The sequence below is a fragment of the Suricata suricatta genome, chromosome 5 (genome assembly GCF_006229205.1).
Source record: "Suricata suricatta isolate VVHF042 chromosome 5, meerkat_22Aug2017_6uvM2_HiC, whole genome shotgun sequence".
Classification (NCBI taxonomy): Eukaryota; Metazoa; Chordata; class Mammalia; order Carnivora; family Herpestidae; genus Suricata; species Suricata suricatta.
Genome location: NC_043704.1, coordinates 39,151,125 through 39,169,392, shown reverse-complemented (window position 1 = coordinate 39,169,392; position 18,268 = coordinate 39,151,125).

Below are 18,268 nucleotides of genomic sequence, written 5' to 3'. Positions count from 1 at the left end.
AACACCCAGTGCTCTTCCCCTTAAGTGCCCTCCACCATCACCACCACCTCTTTTCCCCCCTCCCCCTTCCCCCTCAACCCTCAGTTCATTCTCAGCATTCAATAGTCTCTCAAGTTTTGCATCCCTCTCTCTCCCCAACTCTCTCTCCCTCCTCCGTTCCCCCTGGTTCTCCATTAGGTCTCTCCTGTTTTCCTGCTAGCCATTGATTTGTAGTATTTTGTTATAGCAGCCTAAACTAACACAAGAGAAACCTACCCCTACCTCACCTTCAGGACAAGTTGTTAATGTGGATTTCAGCTCCAGCCCTTAGGGTGGGCACAAAGGCTGTCAGTAAATATGTTGTTTCAGTGTAATGAATCACCCTCAGGTGTTCATATGGGGATTTTAAGATTTTTCTCATGCTTTTCAATACAGCATCAAGAGCTCAGAAAGCCATAATGAAACCATGGTGGGAAAGCTTGTTTTAAAAAAAATGGTGTCAGGAGTGCCCAGTGGTTCAGTTGTTTAAGCTTCTGACTTAGACTCAGGTCATGACTTCACAGTGAGTGAGTTCAAGCCCCATGTCTGTCTCTGTGCTGACAGCAAGAAGCCTGCTTCAGATTCTGTCTTCCTCTCTCTCTGCCCCTGCTCTGTTTGTACTCTGTCTCTCTCTCTTATTTGCTCACTCTCTCTCTCACTTAAAAGTAAATAAATAAACATTTAAAAAATAAAACAAAGAAGAAAGGTTACAAATTAGAGTCAAGGGACACCTTGGCAGCTCAATTGGTTAAGCATACAACTGTTGATTTCAGCTCAGGTCATGATCTCACAGTTCATGAGTTCAAGCCCTGTAAAGGGCTCTGCTCCATGCAGATAGTGCAGACCTGCTTGGGATTCTCTCACTCTGCCCTTCCCCACTCGTATACTCATGCTCCCTATCTCTCTCTCTCCTTCTCTTCCTCTCTCTCCTTCTCTTTCTTTCTCAAAATAAATAAATAAATAAAAATAGAGTCAACCCCGCAGAAGAATTTCAAATTGGGTATGGGTAAGGTGGGAATGAGAGAAGAGAGAGAGACAGATAGACAAAGATACACAGGGGTTTTTAAATATTTATTTGGAGACAGCACAAGCAAGGGATGGACAGAGAGAGGGCAACAGAGGATCTGAAGCATGCTTTGCACCGACAGGTTGACAGCAGCCACCCTGATGTAGGACTCGAACTCCCAAGCAATGGGATCATGATCTGAGCTGAAGTCGGAAGCTCAACTGACTGAGTCACTCTGGTATCCTGGGCCCATGTTTTAAACTAAAGTCAGAAAGATCCCTGGATTGTTTTGTTTCATTCATTTTTTATAGTCAAAGTTTGTTCAAGACGTTATATATTATCTATGCCTAAGGACTCTTACATGTTTTAGCTTCTAAAGATTGAATTCTAAAAGTCTGTACTATTAGTATGATCCATAATGATATTATACTCCACAGTAAGGTTATCTGTAGAACTTCATGTGCTACTACTAGTAAGTATGTTTGAGCCCCAGTTTCCTCATATGTAAAACGGAATCCTGCTATCTGTCTTTAATGAAGACACTCAGTACCAGCCTGACCCAGTTCACCTTTAAATTTAATGTCTTGAGAACTCGTTCTCAGATCCATACCCATTATCTCCTCACATGTTGTGTACATTCACCCCTCATTTAACTGAATATATTTTTTTCCTTTGTTCAGCATGACCCACTCATGATTCTATACCTGGCAAAGAACATTTAATTTTCTAGACTTGCTTAATTTTCAGTTGTCTGACCCCTCCTGAAAATGTTTACATCATACCCATGCTAATCTCTACATGCCTTTACTATGCCTCATGTTATTTTGAGATGTAATGATTCGGTGGTTTTATTTGTATGAATATAATTGTTAGAAGTACTGAGGTATATAGTATTGATGTCCTTAGCATGCACACATGCATACACATACACAAATGCTTTTTGAGGATTGCGTCTTAGAGTCATTTGCTCTTTGCAGAAATATTGAGAAGTAGTATTTTAAAGAAAGCAAAATCTAGGGAGAGAAGTTAGAAAATTAGGATTTTAATCTTGTGGCTTTGGTTTTGCAACTTCAGAGTCTGACATATAGTTAGTATTAAAAAATGTTTGTGGTTTGCAAAAATGATTATTGAATGAGAGGCTCAGCTCAGAGAAGCAACAATGATGCTACATATCCCTAATAAAATGTCTAATTCATTAATTATTGTTTATCAAACCACCCACAAAGTTAAAACAACCAACATTTTATTGGTTTATTATTCTGTATGGCAGCACTCTGTACTGTATTCAGTTGGCTGTTTTTCTGCAAACCTCTGGACTTTGAGTTGGAAGATTGTTGGCCTAAGGGTTCCCTCCTGCCAGAATGGTTCATCTACTCCAGGTGTCATATATCTTCAACAGGCTGTTTATATTAACATGGGAGGGATTCTACAACAAAGCACCGCAGACTGCGTAGTTTGAATAACAGAAGTTAATTTCCTCACAGTTCTGGAAGCTAGAAGGCCAAGATCAAGGTGATCACAGGTTTGGTTTTCTTTGATGTCTTTCCTTGCCTTGCATATGGCTGCCTTTTTGCCATGTCCTCACAAAGTCTTTTTTCTGTGCTTGTGCAACCCTAGTGTCTATTTGTAACTTTTTTTGTGTCCGACTTTCCTCTTTTTATAAGGATACCATTCAGAAAGGATGAGGGCACAGTTATATGACTTAATTTAACCTTAATTACTATCTTTAAAGCTTTATCTCCAATAGTTACAATCGGCGGCGGAGGTTCAGTAGGACATCAGTGTATGAACGGAGAGGGGGGACACAGTTCAGCCCATAGCATAGCCAAAGCTGCCTCAATGATGATACCACTTTCTAAAAAATCAAGTTATACTGCTTCTTTAGGCCTGAACTTAGAATCCATGCATTTCTGCCACACTTAGTTGTTCAAAGCAAGACATAAGACAAGGATGGGGGAAATACAAATAATGGCTAAAGGATGTGCACTGGGAAATTAATTTCAGTCATCTTTGCAAATGACCACTAATGGAAGTACCAATGAAAATAATTATTTTAAAAGAATCTTGGAGGAATGTCCATAGAACATAGCCATGAAGAAAAATAAATTCTAGTAGACATAGTATTTAAAACTGAACAATAGCAAGGAAAATAGTTTTCCAGAAGATCCAAACTTCTTATCCTTCTATGGAATGATGCTAAGTCCTTAACTATAAATAATCCTCAAAACCATGCATGGAGATATATACAATTATTAATTACATTTTATAAATAGAGAAATTAAGCTTTGTTGTGATTAATTGTTCATGTTTTAGGATTGCTAATTTATAAACCGAACTGTTAGGTAATTCATCAACATCACTATATTTGTGAGCTACTTAGTATCAATGCCAAGGGTTCCAATAATAGGGGACTTAATTTATTCTTGATATCTGTAAAGTTCATATAAGATAAGTCAATACAGATTACATTATGATTAATAACACCTGACTTATCCTACCCTGGATTTGTCACCTACCTTATCTCAAGGAGATAGTTTATCTTCACATATTTAGGTTTGCTTTTCTTCAGAGATAGTTAATTTTTAGGCTCAATCCCTATAGATTTTGCACTATCAGATATTGAAGTTATTTCTTTTAATATGTAAGTGCACTTGAAATGTAACTTATTCTGAGCCACACAGTGATTATATAAGCAGAAGCAAATTTTTTAAACATACTTTTAAAAAATTGAATACACAACTCTTGCTAAAGGATCAGCATTAAAGCAATGATATTGTTATAAAAATTTTATTATTAATATAAATTCAAAGTTGAAAATTAACTTCTTTAAGGAAATATGTATAAAGGCCATGAAATCATGAATTGAGTGACTGAGAACAATCTTACAAAAAATCACTATTATAATAAACAATGAATTGGTATTTTTCATGCATCAAATCACCAACATATCTAAAATGGATATTTAGCAATTTGACTAAATGCTATTGAGAATGATATGATATGTAAATGAAAATTAGTAAGCTATTTTAGAAAGCAGTTACTCAGAATGCATTAGAAAGTATGTGACCCAATAATGACCAATTAGAAAAGATCCCTGAAAAAGTATAAATAATCAGAGGTGCATCGATAACTCAGTCAATAAAGCATTTGACTTTCGATCTCGGCTCAGGTCATGATCTCACAGTTTCGTGAGTTTGAGACCCACATTTGTGAGTCTGAGCTGTTAGCACAGAGACTACTTAGGGTTCTCTCTCTCTCCCTCTTCTCTCTGCCCCTATTCCGGCCATGCTGTCTCTCTTTCTCTCAAAATAAATGAACTTTAAAAAAAGAAAAATAATGAAAACAAATAGTATTAAACATACGTACTTTTTCACAAGGATGTCTAACAATTTAAGATTCTTAATACTAAAAAAAACCTTAAGTTTTAAACATAAGGCATTATATAAGTGAATTATATAAGAACGAGTATTTATTTTAATATGGAGTTTAAATAACACAATTAACTTGGTCCTGATGTTAAGAGAAAAAGTATAGAATATTATATATGTCAATCATAGCAGGCTCTAATATGGCTCCATAACAAACTGTCCCCAAATCTTGTGTTCTCCACATAATAAATATTATTAAAATGTCACTTATACTAGAGGTATAATTGCAGATCATCAAGGGGACTCTTGTTTTTTCATCAGAAATTCAGGCTGAAAGGCTTCACTCATACACATTCTTCTACCATGTCTGCACCACTGGGATGGAAACATGGTGATTGGGTAGTGCCTTTCAAAACTTGCACCAGAAAGTGGCACACTTCATTTCCCCATATAAGCCATTGGCCAAGTCACGTGGCTCACCAGTATAAAGTAGATAGGGGACTACAAACATACCATGAGTACCCAGAGTGCAGCAGGGAAATAAATATATGTTCATTTACTAACTGTTATATACACAGAAACACACAGGTGCATGCACACACACACAAACAATGATTATGGCTAAGGAAAAAAATAGTATTCATAGAAAAACAAAGCTAGAAGAAATTCTTGGATAGTTATAATAGTGAATACTGACATAATGTATTTATCATCTCTCTACCATCCTGTATTTTCTATAATAAAATATATTTATTACATAATGGAAAAAACATATAATAAATGGAATGTGAATTATTAAATTAAAAAAAGCATTTAACCTCCATTTTTTTATTATTACTTCTACATTGTGAGTTATCAATTCTCTATTAAATACATGGTGTTTATTAAGAAAAATGTTATATATTTTTCCAAAACATAAAAGTCTAGAAAAATATCATCGATTATATTTTTATTGTTATTAATACATTAAAACCCAGAAAGTTTTATCAATTTTTCTCTGACTGTATTTGTCCAGGACAAATGTCAAATTGATTAATGTACTGAACATCTATTGTAATTTATTGCACAGCTCTGAAGAGCAGAGCTGAGTAAGCTGACAAATTAGGAATAAAGTTTCACAGGAAGACCAACAGTATAAATTATACTGTTACCAGTCACTGGGCATCAAAGTTTTAAGAAAATAAAGTTATACTTTTTTGGGTAAAGTCTAAAAACTGTTTTCTATAGTGATGGGTAGAAGACCATTCTTCTTTCAAAATAAAAATAACATATAATAGCTTACTGATGTCATTAGTCAAAGAACCTACTCCTATAAATAATCCAAACTAAATTAATTATTTTACTCATGTATATCCAGGCAAGATTTGCACCTGAATTCTAAATCCTTAGTGAGGAAGTTGCATATGCCAGTATAGTTTCTCAGAATCATGCTAATTTTATGAGTTTGCCTATAATATGAAATGTTATATATAAATACAAATATGAGAAATAAGCAAGTCACAAATTTCACCCAGAGAAACAATTCAGATTAGTTTGGGAATTTATAGTACTACAGAAGATTCATTTTGAAGGGAGCTTGGAGATAATACAGCCCAGTAAATTATCAATCTCTTCCCCTGCAATTTCTTTCTTCAAAAGAAATCATAACAGGATGCCAAAATTTCAAGATATTAAATAATATAATTATGGCAGAAGTGGAGTGGGAAAGCTTCTTTTCTCCTTCCCTCTCTCTCTCTGTCTCCCCCACCTCACCATGGTTTTTAAAATACAGAGATTCTAGTTCAACAGAAGAGAGAGGCTTGGCAATAAAGAATCCAACTCTCTGTACTTGTGCAAAGACTTAAAATTTTCAAATATTTTTGTGATATTCAAAGCAACTTAGGGTTTCTTTCTTCCTTCCTTCCTCCCGCCCACCCTCCCTTCCTTCCTTCCTTCCTTCCTTCCTTCCTTCCAATTACATGCCATCTTTCCATGAGAATTTTGGATTCCAAATAGAGTGCCTTCATTATGTCAAGTCTGGCCTTAGCACTGTGCTAGATCTTATCAGAATTTTATTACCTGATTTTAGGAATTCTATATCCTCAGTCATTGTGAAAACTTGTTTGCCCTGTTTGCCACTGTAAAAACTCTTACCTGCTTGTAAAGAGGCTCATTGCTATTGTGTCCATCCACTGCAAGGCCATGTGCTCAAGAACAGGGACTCTATTTCCAGCCCTAGGAATAAATCATGATTTGTTCAACCCAATAATCTTAGTCTTATTTCCTTTGACAGTGGATATTTTATATTTTCCTGTGACCAAGTCCTAACCAACAGAACATGAGAGAAACTGCTGACACATTTTTGTATTAGTACAGGAAGGCTGTCCTAGACAACACATCTACATCAAAAAAGCCAAAGGAGGAAGCAGGACTGAAGAGGAGGTGTGGTGTCTCAATGGGAAGACAAAACACTTTTTCAGACAAACATTCTTCATGGGAAAAGAGTCTGAGTAAGTGATTTTTTTCTTTCCAGCTGCTATAGTAGAGAAAGCAAGAAACTGGTTCTTGAGATGGTTGCTGAGTGAACCATCTACTGTATCCACCACACTCCCCAAGGGAGACAGAAAAGAAAGTCCTAAATTCTCTTCTTCTTCTTCTTTTTTTTTTTTCATTTTAGAGAGAGAGATGAAAAGTGGGAGAGAGGGGCAGAGAGAGAAAATCCCAAGGAAGCTCCTTGCTCAGCATGCAGTCCAACACAGGGATCAACCCCATGACCCTGTGATTATGACCTGAGTCAAAATCATGAGGCAGGCGCTCATCTGACTAAGTAACCCAAGAGCCCTGAAGTTTCTGAATTCTTGATGATGCTGCTGACCCATTGAATAAAAACACATGGGATAGCAGTTTCAAGAATTTGTTATATGAGACAATGAAAGTCTTTACAATTAAAATACTTGTAGTTTGGAACTGTGTTGTTTTTATTTGAAAATATCTTAATTATTAGAGCCAAATAAATATCATGTGAAAGGAAACCTAAAGTCACATGTCACTAAAGGTTAAACTGGTGATTTTTTTTAAGTTAGAAAGAATAAATTAAATATACCTAAAAACTTTGTATTGTAATTTATAAACATTCTTACTCTTAACTTATAGAGTAACAAATTAGTCATCACTGTATAGACATCAATTATGAACTTTATTTCTTCCTTCCATTATTAGAATGTAGCCTTTCTGAGAGCAGATGCCATTTCTGCTTTGTCCATTGCTGTGTGCAAATGTCTTTCATATAGCACCTAGTAAATAAGTATCTTAAAAAATAAATACTTATTTTTATTTAGTTGGATTTTTGTCAAATGTGATTCAAAAACAACTCAAGATTTCACAGTTAGTACAGTCTTTAATAATATGATATCTACTACTCCTAAGGCCATTGGTATGGAAGAAAAGAAAAAAAACTTTTTGTTTGTGTTGAGTAGTTGAGATGTTTGGTGAAATTAATTTTGTTTAAATATGCTCTGAATAACTTAATCTTTATATGAAAGAAAATTACTTATTTTCTTTCTTTTATATTTACCATTGATCCGTGAATTAATGAGAAATCAGATCAATGTTCTCTTCATAAAAGAAGGTCATAGAATCTTAGTGTAGGTCATTTAATCCAATCTCTTTCTCTTAATCAAGTTCTTATTAACACGAGTGACTGAATATACAAACAAACAACAGGCAGCTCATTTTTATAAGTATACTTTTGACCCACAACCTGCACAGTCTGCCCAGGAAACCCACCCTGCTATCTATAATAATCAATCAAAGAAGCCAGCCTGCTTACATTGCTATCTCTAGTGACAATCCAGGAGCTAAGAAACTCTGTAACAATTGGTCCAGAATAGGCAGGATTTGATGAATAAATGACAGCTTCCCCTATTTTTGTCTCTGTTTCCAATTTAGAACCAACCAGAGAAAGCCAAATATGTAGGCCAAACCAATCAAATAGGAAGCCCACCTCTAGTTAGTCCACCCTATAGATACCCCAGGAAAAGAATCTCCAAACAGGGCATACCTGAAGTCTTTCTTTTTCTCACTACAAATCATTCCTTCTCCTCTGCATGCCCAAGCCTTTGCCAAATCCAAGTGATGGTAGCAAACTCAGAATGAGCAGACTTTGCTTTTCTCATTTGGTTGACTTTTGTTTATTACCATAACATATACTGTCAAATATATTTTAACAGCTACACTACAGAACAAAATTTGCACTAAAACATATAAAATCTGCTTGTATTTCCTCAAAAAAATTCATAAAATACTGCAATATGAATGATCATTAGAAAGAGATTCATTTACCAAAAGGACAAGGAGAATTAATTTAATTTAAAAAATAAAAGTAATCTTTATAAGATTTCCTGACCTATTTAAAGCATTTTTATCAGTTAGAAAAGAGATAACTTTATTTCCCTGAAATATTTATTAAATACAGAGATTACACAGACTTAGGGTCTAAATATAGACTTAGGGTCAATAATTAATCAATCTGCAGCATTCTAAATTACCTTTCAAAACTACTTACCTCAAATTTCAACATGTGAAGGAAATTATGTAAGTTGTTATTAATTTACTTTCCAAAAATGGGAGGAATACAGCTGCTATTCCAGATTCTTATTAACTGGTATGTTGGAATTAAAGTTTTCTAAGAAGAAAATATGGATACCCATATATAAAATTTACAAAATTTCTGATGTCATCTTCTAATTATTTTTCACATTTGAATATACAATGATTAAATATACTTTTTAAGAGAAGAATTGTAGATGAACCAAAACAGTTCATTCTTTCTAATCTTTCAGTTGATATTTTCTCTTTATATGAAAATTCCATAAAAAGATATGACATTTATTAAGAATATACTGATTTCATTTTTAATTACAATGGGACATTTAATTGTAAAATGATAATAATAATAATACATTACTTTATCTTGATAATTTTTAAGAAAAAATATAATTTCCAAAAATTAAATACAATTATAAGGACTTGGTTTCTGTAAAGATATTTCATTGATTTTTCCCCCCCTTAGGGTTTGCCTTAGGTCACAAACATTCCTTATTACCACCATAAGAGCTTGGAGAAAGTGATATTACTAATCTTCAATCCATGAAATAAGAATCCAAGACATAAAAACCAAAAGAGAGTTTTTTAAGGGAGAATATTAAATCTGAGCAACTGTCAAAGGGAGAGTACGTTGCCTCAACTGGGGTTACATAAAATTCCATTATTTGAGATACTCTCTTTAAGCCATGACAACATTTTAGTCAGTTTCATGAACATCCCTATGAAGGTTAAACTTCTCTACACTAAAGTGGCAATATTTTAAGAGCCTTAAAATAACTTGAGAAGTTGCTGTTGAATGTTTATAAAATTCAGTTGTGCAAAATGAATAGGTTCTAGAAATCTGCTTATACATTATGCATATAGTAAATAATTCTTCATCATACATTTAGGTATTTAAGAAAGTAGATTTTATTATATTTGTTCTTACCACAAGTAAAATTAAAACAAAATGGAATGTTAGTAAGATATAGTCTAGAACAGTCTTCCTGAATCTCTGCCTTTCACCAGCTCAACATACAAAAAATATAAAGTCACATAGTATTTAGCACAATAACAGAGGAACTTGTAAGACATTGGTTTCCTTGATTTTCCTCTCATTCTTAAAATTTGAAAATACCTGGAATGAAATATTTGGCATTGGACAGAGGGAGAGTGAGTGAGAATAGAAAAGAAGGAGAGCCATTTGACTACTACACAATTTGACTTGAATTAACTTTCTCATCGCCTGTAGACACCTTTACATCTATAACATATGTAACATATAAGAGGACATTGTGGGGTTCAGTGCCTTAGAAATACAGCATTATGCCATAGGAAAGGTTATATTGCAATGAATAATAAATACCCAATTTATTCTTAAAAACTACATGATATTTTAGTGGAAAACTTCAGATCAATAAAATAAACATATACTTAAATAATATAACAGACAGCAGTAGAAAATCATTTCTTTTACCTAGATCTTATGTGTTCGTATACAATGATACCCCCCAAAACAAAGAAAATTCAATACAGGACAGGAAATATATTGATGCCATTTTTTTAAATTTTAAACTTATGAGACTATCTATAGATGAAATTTAGATTACAAAATACATATGGAAGTGCTAAAAATAACACTATGTTAAATATATAATCAGACATTGGTATTTTATCATAAAACTACACTTATGCTATTTGTCCTTTTAAAAAAATGCCCATATTCAAATCTTATTTCAATGCCTAGTTTGTTCTTCTCTAGAAGCTCAGAGGTTTGTTACTTACACAAATGATTTTTTAATTACAAATAATAGCAATGCTACATACATGATTATAATCTTTCAATTTTATTTCAATAAATAAATGAAATCAATTGATTCTTTTGCAAAACCAAACTAAATAATTTATTTTTGCTATTTATACTGTTTCTTTTCCACCTAAAATATTAATGTTATTATACAATGCATAAAAACAGGCATTTAGGTTGAAAAATTCCAAAGAGTGTACATTTTCATTCAATGATGTAGTTTAGATTAGTAAAATTGAGAAAGAGAGAGAGAGAGAGAGAGAGAGAGAGAGAGAGAGAGAGGGAGGGAGGGAGGGAGAGAGAGAGGGAGAGAGAGAGAGAGAGAGAAAGAAACAAAGGAAGAAAGAAGCTAAAGTATTTCTCCAGAGGTACTGGGGGGGATGCCTAAGGAATTGGAAATGATGTTGGTAATGTAATGGTCTGTGTAACCTCATGAGCTGTCAAATCCTAGACTGCACAAGACTAATAGCTCTTTTATAAAGAGTTTCTTTTAGCACTGCTCCCCAAACTCAAAGGTGCAGAACACTAGCTATTTAAGGGCAAAGTGATAAAGACTCACTTACTTAGGTTGATAAGCTTTCTCAGGAGTAGCATTTCAATTCTGAAACAAGTCACAGAACTCATTAGCAGAACCAATGGCAATGATAATAGACTATGACTATCTTTAATTGTCCTTCTGTTGTGTTATGCATTTAAAGGCTATATTTGAAATGAAAGCTTTGTTGGTGATTTAATGGCAGGATTTGGGTTTTAAAGTAAGATAATCTCACACCTATAACAAGATCAGTTCTGCATTAGACACATGCCCTGGATCACCTTCAGAAATCATTGTTGACCACATAAAATGCACACATTTTAAGCTACTGATTTTTTAAAAATATTAGCTAAAGTCTGTCATTTAATATCCAAAGATATTAACTTTATGTTTCATGAAATATGAAATAAAATGCAAACTACAAACCTAGCACATACTTCAAATGGCATTCTAGAGTTTAAAGCATCAAAAGGTTTTAAATAGGTGGTACCATTTTATATTGCAGAGATTTCTTAAGGCTGTAGTACAATGAAAAGAAATATTTCAGCATCCCTGCAAGGATGCATAAAGTTTAAATAACCATACTCAAAATGACAATATAATTTTATATTTATAAATTTAAGAAAAAGTCATTATGTTTTAATTATTTATTTTGAGAGAGAGAGAGAGAGAATGGGGGAGGGGCAGAAAGAGAGGAGAGAGAATCCCAAGCATGGTCCATGCTGTCAGCACAGAGCCTGGCACAGTCTTTGGTCTCACAAACCACTAGAGCATAACCTGAGCTGAAATCAAGAGTTGAAAGCTTAACCAACTGAGCCACCAAAGTGTCCCAAAAGTCACTGTTTTTTAACACAAATTCCAGAAAGTAGGTTTATAAAGAAAGTTCTACTTCTTTGTACATTATTAATTCTCAAAACAGGAAGAGTTATTTGGGATATGAAATATGTTTATGAGATGTTTGTTTTTAATGGAACACAATTTATATTATAAAAATTTGAGATCTTCTCGTTGGAAAAAAAAAAAACATGCAATAGAGACTAAACTGGAGCCCAGAGACCTGGATTGCAGACATGGTTCAATATATAGGCCTGAGGATTTCGACTGCTCAATTTAGACTTGCTTAGCTTAGCAGGCCTGTGGGTCTGTCCCTTACTTGCAGAATTGTATAGTTCATATAATAGCTCCAATGTTGTTAACAGTGTCCTCTTTTGTTAAAAAAGGGAGGTTGAATTACTAATCAAATTATTTCAAATGTGCACTTATTTAAAATATTTTTGAGAATGTAGTGAATTACATTCTCCCCAAATTTTAACTATATGGTTATCCTTAACACTATAGGCCATATATAATAAAATACTAAAATAACTGGAAATATGAAAAGGTATTTACAGTTTATTAAGCCTATGCAAATCAATGTGATTAGAAATGGGAGGGTTACAGAAATTCAAAAACCTTTACAAACTAGTCTTCTTTATTTTTCCCCCTTTGGGTCTCATATATCAAAAGGAGAAATCAAACAAACCAAAATAAAACTTGTTATAGTGCACTGGATGAAAGGTCATACCACTAGGACATTTGCTGTTTTTATCTTCTATCATCCCTTTTTTCCTTTTTTAAAATAAACAGTTCATTGGTGAAGCCACTTTGGAAAACAGTATGGAGGTTCCTCAAAAAGTTAAAAATAGAACTACGCTATGACCCAGCAATTGAACAACTACGTATTTACACAAAGGATAAAAAAAAATACTGCTTCAAAGGGGCACATGCACTCTGATGTTTATAGCAGCATTATTAACAATAACCAAACTATGGAAAGAGCCAAATGTCCATGTAGTGATCAATGGATAAAGAAGATGTTATATATATAAAAAAAACTACTCACCCATCAGAAAGAATAAAATCTTGCATTTGTAAGGATGTGGATGGAGCTGCAGTGTATTATGCTAAATGAAATAAGTCAATCAGACAATCAGAGAAAGACAAATACCATATAACTTCACTCATATGTGGCATTTAAGAAACAAAACAGATGAACATAGTGGAAGGAGAAGAAAAGAGAGGGAGGAAGCAAACCATAAAAGACATAACTATAGAAAACAAACTGAAAATTGATGATTGATGACAGGAAGTGGGCAAGGGATGGGCAAAATGAGTGATTGGTAATCAGGAGGGCACTTGTAACGAGTACTGGGTGTTGTATGTATGTGTAAATTCCACACCTGAAAACAATTTTAACTTATACATTAACTAATTAGAATTTGAAGAAAACTAAAAATGAAAAAAACTTCACTGAGATATAATAACAACAAAAAACTGTACATATGTAATGTATACAACTTAATGAATCTGTAGAGAAGTGTGCATTTGTGAAGCCATCACTACAGTCTGTGTCATAAACATATCTATCACCTCCAAATACTACATGAGACCACTTACATGAGAAATCTAAAATTGTCCTTTTTTTTCTTTAATAACACTTCCATGTTTTTTCTTTGGGGCAATATTTTTGGGGATAGATATGAGCAAAAACAAAACCATTCAACCATTCATACTCAACCAAACAAAACCATTCAACCATTCATACTCAACCAAACAATAGGTAACAAAATATCAGAAATATTTTAATTTGGCTATAGAAAGTTGTGTAATCAGGATACTTGAATGCGGTATAATAAAATTTGGAAAGATAAAGGAGCCAAGGCATAAACATACTTTGGCTTCAAAAATGTTACTACTCAACAAACTTACTGAGGCCCTACTATGAATTAAGTGTATTAGAAATGCAAAGATGAGAAACGCATGATCTCTAGTCTAAAATATTCACTCTCTACTTGCAGAAAGATAGATAGCAAGGAGATCATTAAAATGAATAATAAATTCTGTGAAAAAAGTGGACATGGGTAACTACAAGTTTACATGGGAAGAAATAAAATGAGGGATCGAGTGCAGTACCCAGACTGGAAGGACGCTGTAGATGTAATGCTGATTTCTAAAGCATCATTGGGGGTTAGAGTCATTAAAATTCTGATCCATGCAAAAGAGCAAGCGCATGTGAAGATGTAGGAAGAAAAAGGCATATTTTTGATGCGATCTAAATCTATGAGGATGAGAGTAGACAGTGAGGATTTAAGCAGTTTATGTCATGAAGGGCCCATTACAACACACTTAGAAGTGTGCACAGTAGCCTAAAAGATATTGGAAGCCATTGGAGAATTTTAATGAAGGAGTGGTTTTTTAAATTCATTGTTTTAATTGACGTATAGTTGATGTATAATATATTAATTTCAGGTGTACAACAGTGATATACACTACAAAATGCTCATCATGATAAGTATAAGAAACATCTGTCACACTGCAAAATTATTGCAATATCATTGACTAGTTTCCCATGCTGTATTTTGATGCCTGTAACTTGTTTTTCATAGCTAGAAGTTTATATCTATTAATCCCTTTCACCTATTTTTCCCACCTACCCATTGCTGTCCTCTCTGTCAATCACCAATTCTCTATATTTATGAGTCTGTTTTGCGTTTTTGTTGTTGTCTTTTTTTCAGATTTCACATATCAGTGGAATTATATGGTATTTGTCTTTCTCCTATTTTACATAGCATAATACCCTCTGGGTCTGTCCATGTTTTTGTATATGGCAAGGCTTTGTTCTTTTTGTAGCTGAATAACATTCCATTGTGTGTATGCCATATTTTCTTTATTCATCTTTAGATGGGCACTTAAATTGCTTGCATATCTTGACTATTGTAAATAATGCTGCAATAAACATAGCTCCCCCCCCCCCCCCCCCCGTGTACTCTGCCTCAGGACTACTACCTCATGGCCAGCCAGGGGTCCGAAGCTAGCCCAGCTGGGGCTATCGACCAAAACAAGATGTAGCAATGCCATGGGTCTGAGACTTCCCTTGCCTGCTTTCCTGCCTGCCCCACCTATCTCATGTTCTGTGGCTTTTTTGTTTATTTGTTTGCTACATTAATTGTTGTTTTTTAATTTTTTTAATGAAGTTTTCATTTTTTGAATGCAATATCTCTGTATACAGACGGGCTGTGCCTTACTCCTGCATGTCGCCCTCTCGCAGTTATTTTGTACAATGGAAGTCCCACTCCCAGCCTTTCCAAGGCAGGGACACAACCCCTATTTGGAACCCTGACCATCAACAGACCCTAGAGTCTGCTAGGGAAAACATTCCTTGACCTTTCTACCCACCACGTGCCAATCCCAGCTACTGGGGGACCTGGGGACTATCGGAGACTAACTGGGAAGTGGACAAGGTTGGGGATGGGGCGCTCTTTCCCTCCTGCAGTTCATAGCTGGGGTCTGCTTCCTCCTCAGGGTCTTTCGAGCCCTTCTGCCCCCATTCCACTTGGTGCTGTTGAGTAGGAGCTCTGCCAGAAATTGACCAACTCTTCAAGGGCCCATAGTGTGTATATGCGTACAAGTAGGGTCAGAGGGTACATGAGGTGCCCAAGTGTTATCCCCTAAAGCCTGAGGAGGGTAAGGCAGGGCAAGGATAGTCTCAGGGTCAATCTCAGATAGGTTGTTAGTTCCTCATCCTCCACTCTAAACCCTAGAGCTCTTGAATGGGATGGGGGCCCTCCTCATGGGGTTTAGGGTGTTGGGTTCCTGAATGCACTGTATTTGCTGTATGAATATTAAAAAGTCTAATGTGAAAAAACATCTTTTCAAATTAGCATTTTTGTTTTCTTCAGATAAATACTCAGAAGTGGAATTATTGGATCATATGGTACTTCCACTTTTAGTTTTTTGAGGAATCTTCATACTATTTTCCACAGTGGCTGCACCAATTTACATTCTCATTAAAGGGGTTTCCCTTTACACACATCCTAACCCTTTTTATTTCTTTTCTTTTTGATACTAGTCACTGATGTGAGGTGATGTATCATTGTGGTTTTAATTTGAATTTTCCTAATAATTGCTGATGTTGGGCATCTTCTCATGTGTCTGTTAGCCATTTGTCTGTCTTCCTTGAAAAAATGTCTTTCAGATCTGCTGCTTATGTTTTACCCTGATTATTATTGCTTTGCTGTTGTTGAGTTGTATCATTTATTTATCTATTTTGGATATTAGCCCCTTATTGATAGATCACTTGCAAATATCTTCCTCTATCCCATGTGATTCCTTTTTGTTACATTGCCGGTTCCCTTTGCTGTGCAAAAGCTTTTTAGTATGATCCATCCCAGTTATTTACGTTTTCTTTCGTTTCTCTTGCCTTGAGAGACAGAGCCAGAAAAAATATTATTAAGGCTGGTGTTCATAAGTTTACTGCCTTTTATTTTAGGGGTTTTATGGCTTTAGGTCTTTCGTTTAGATCATTTAGATCTTTAATCCATTTTGAGATTTTTTTTGTATGCTATAAAAAAGTGGTCCAGTTCCATTCTTTTGAATGTTGTTGTTCAATTTTTCTAACACCATTTTTTGAAAAGACAGTCTTTTCTCCATTGTATATTCTTGCCTTCTTTGTCGTAGATTAATTGACCATAGAAGTGTAGGTTTATTTCTGGGCTCTCTATTCTGTTCCATTTATCTATATTCCATTGATCTAATGAAAGAGTGGTTTTAAAATTGCATTTATAATTTGGAAAGCTCTTTTTGGCATAGAGGGGAGGCTAACTTGGGCTGCTGCAGCAAACTTGGAGAGGAATGATAAAGGCTTGGACCAGGCTAAGGATAATAATCAGTGATGGTGAAAATACTTGAGTAGGTTCAAGAGATATTAATCCTGCCTTACCTTAACCAAGGAGTGGGCTCATGATCTATGATAAACCAATTCTACTAACTTTTCTAGATCAAGACACATGAGTATAATGATACAGTGATAGGAGAATGTTTAGAAATCATTCATTTCAGTAGTGCTTTCTGATACAAATCTCCAGTGGCTAGCAATGTCCAGTTATCTAGTTTTTGCCACAGTTTTTTTTGCCTTTTAGTTGATTCTCTGAGTTAATTATAAGCATTTCAATAAATTCCCATTATGTACAATAGATCTGCCTGCTGGGAACGTTTAACTGCTAAATATACCAATGCAAATGAACAAACACCATTAAAAGTAAAAATAATCCTCATAATTTGGTAGAGGGTTGTTTGTGATAACAAAAATCCTGGCTTTAAAATACACTATGAATATACCAGGCATTCCGTTGAATATTTTATAATAAATGTAAATAATTGCTTTAACTTTTTCTAAGGATAGAAATAACCAAAACAAAATTGAAATAAATAAACTTTTTAAAGGAAGGAAGCCATAAAACAAGATTTCTAATTCAGGGTTTACGTGGAACAATCCTTTGGTGTGTTGCTTTTCTAATTGTTTTAGACATTTACTACATAATTTCAATGTAAAAACTAGCTTTGTTCAATCATCAAATATGGAGAAACTAGACAAAATGAGTAACTTGGAACAGAACAGTGAAGTGGTCCTTAAATGAAGTTTAAATCAAAAATAAAAACTGATGGTTCCAAATATTAAATGTCTTTGAGAGGTTAAAGAAGTAAAATTTGAAGAAAACAAAGGAATATTTTACATTGAAGAAATGGACCAAAAAAATCCTCTTTGAAGGAAATATTACCATCAGAACAACAAAATTCAGAGTTAGATGGATACTATAATTAAAGTGTAAATGAGGTACACCTAAAAAGAAAAGTTTTGGAATCTTATATGAAAAAAATCAGTTAAGAATAAATATGTTTTGGGGGGTACCTAGGTGGCTCAGTACGTTAAGTGTCCAACTCTTGATTTCTGCTCAGGTTGTGATTTTGCAGTGGTGGGATTCAGCCCTCCATCTGGTTCTGCGCTGAGTGTGAAGGCTTCTTGGGATTCTTTTTCTCTCTCTCCTCTTACCCTTTCCATGCTTGCTCGCTCTCTCTCTCTCTCTCTCTCTCTCACTCTCTCTCTCTCTCAAAGGGGAGGAGGAGGAGGAGGCAGAGGAAGAGGAGAGGGAGGA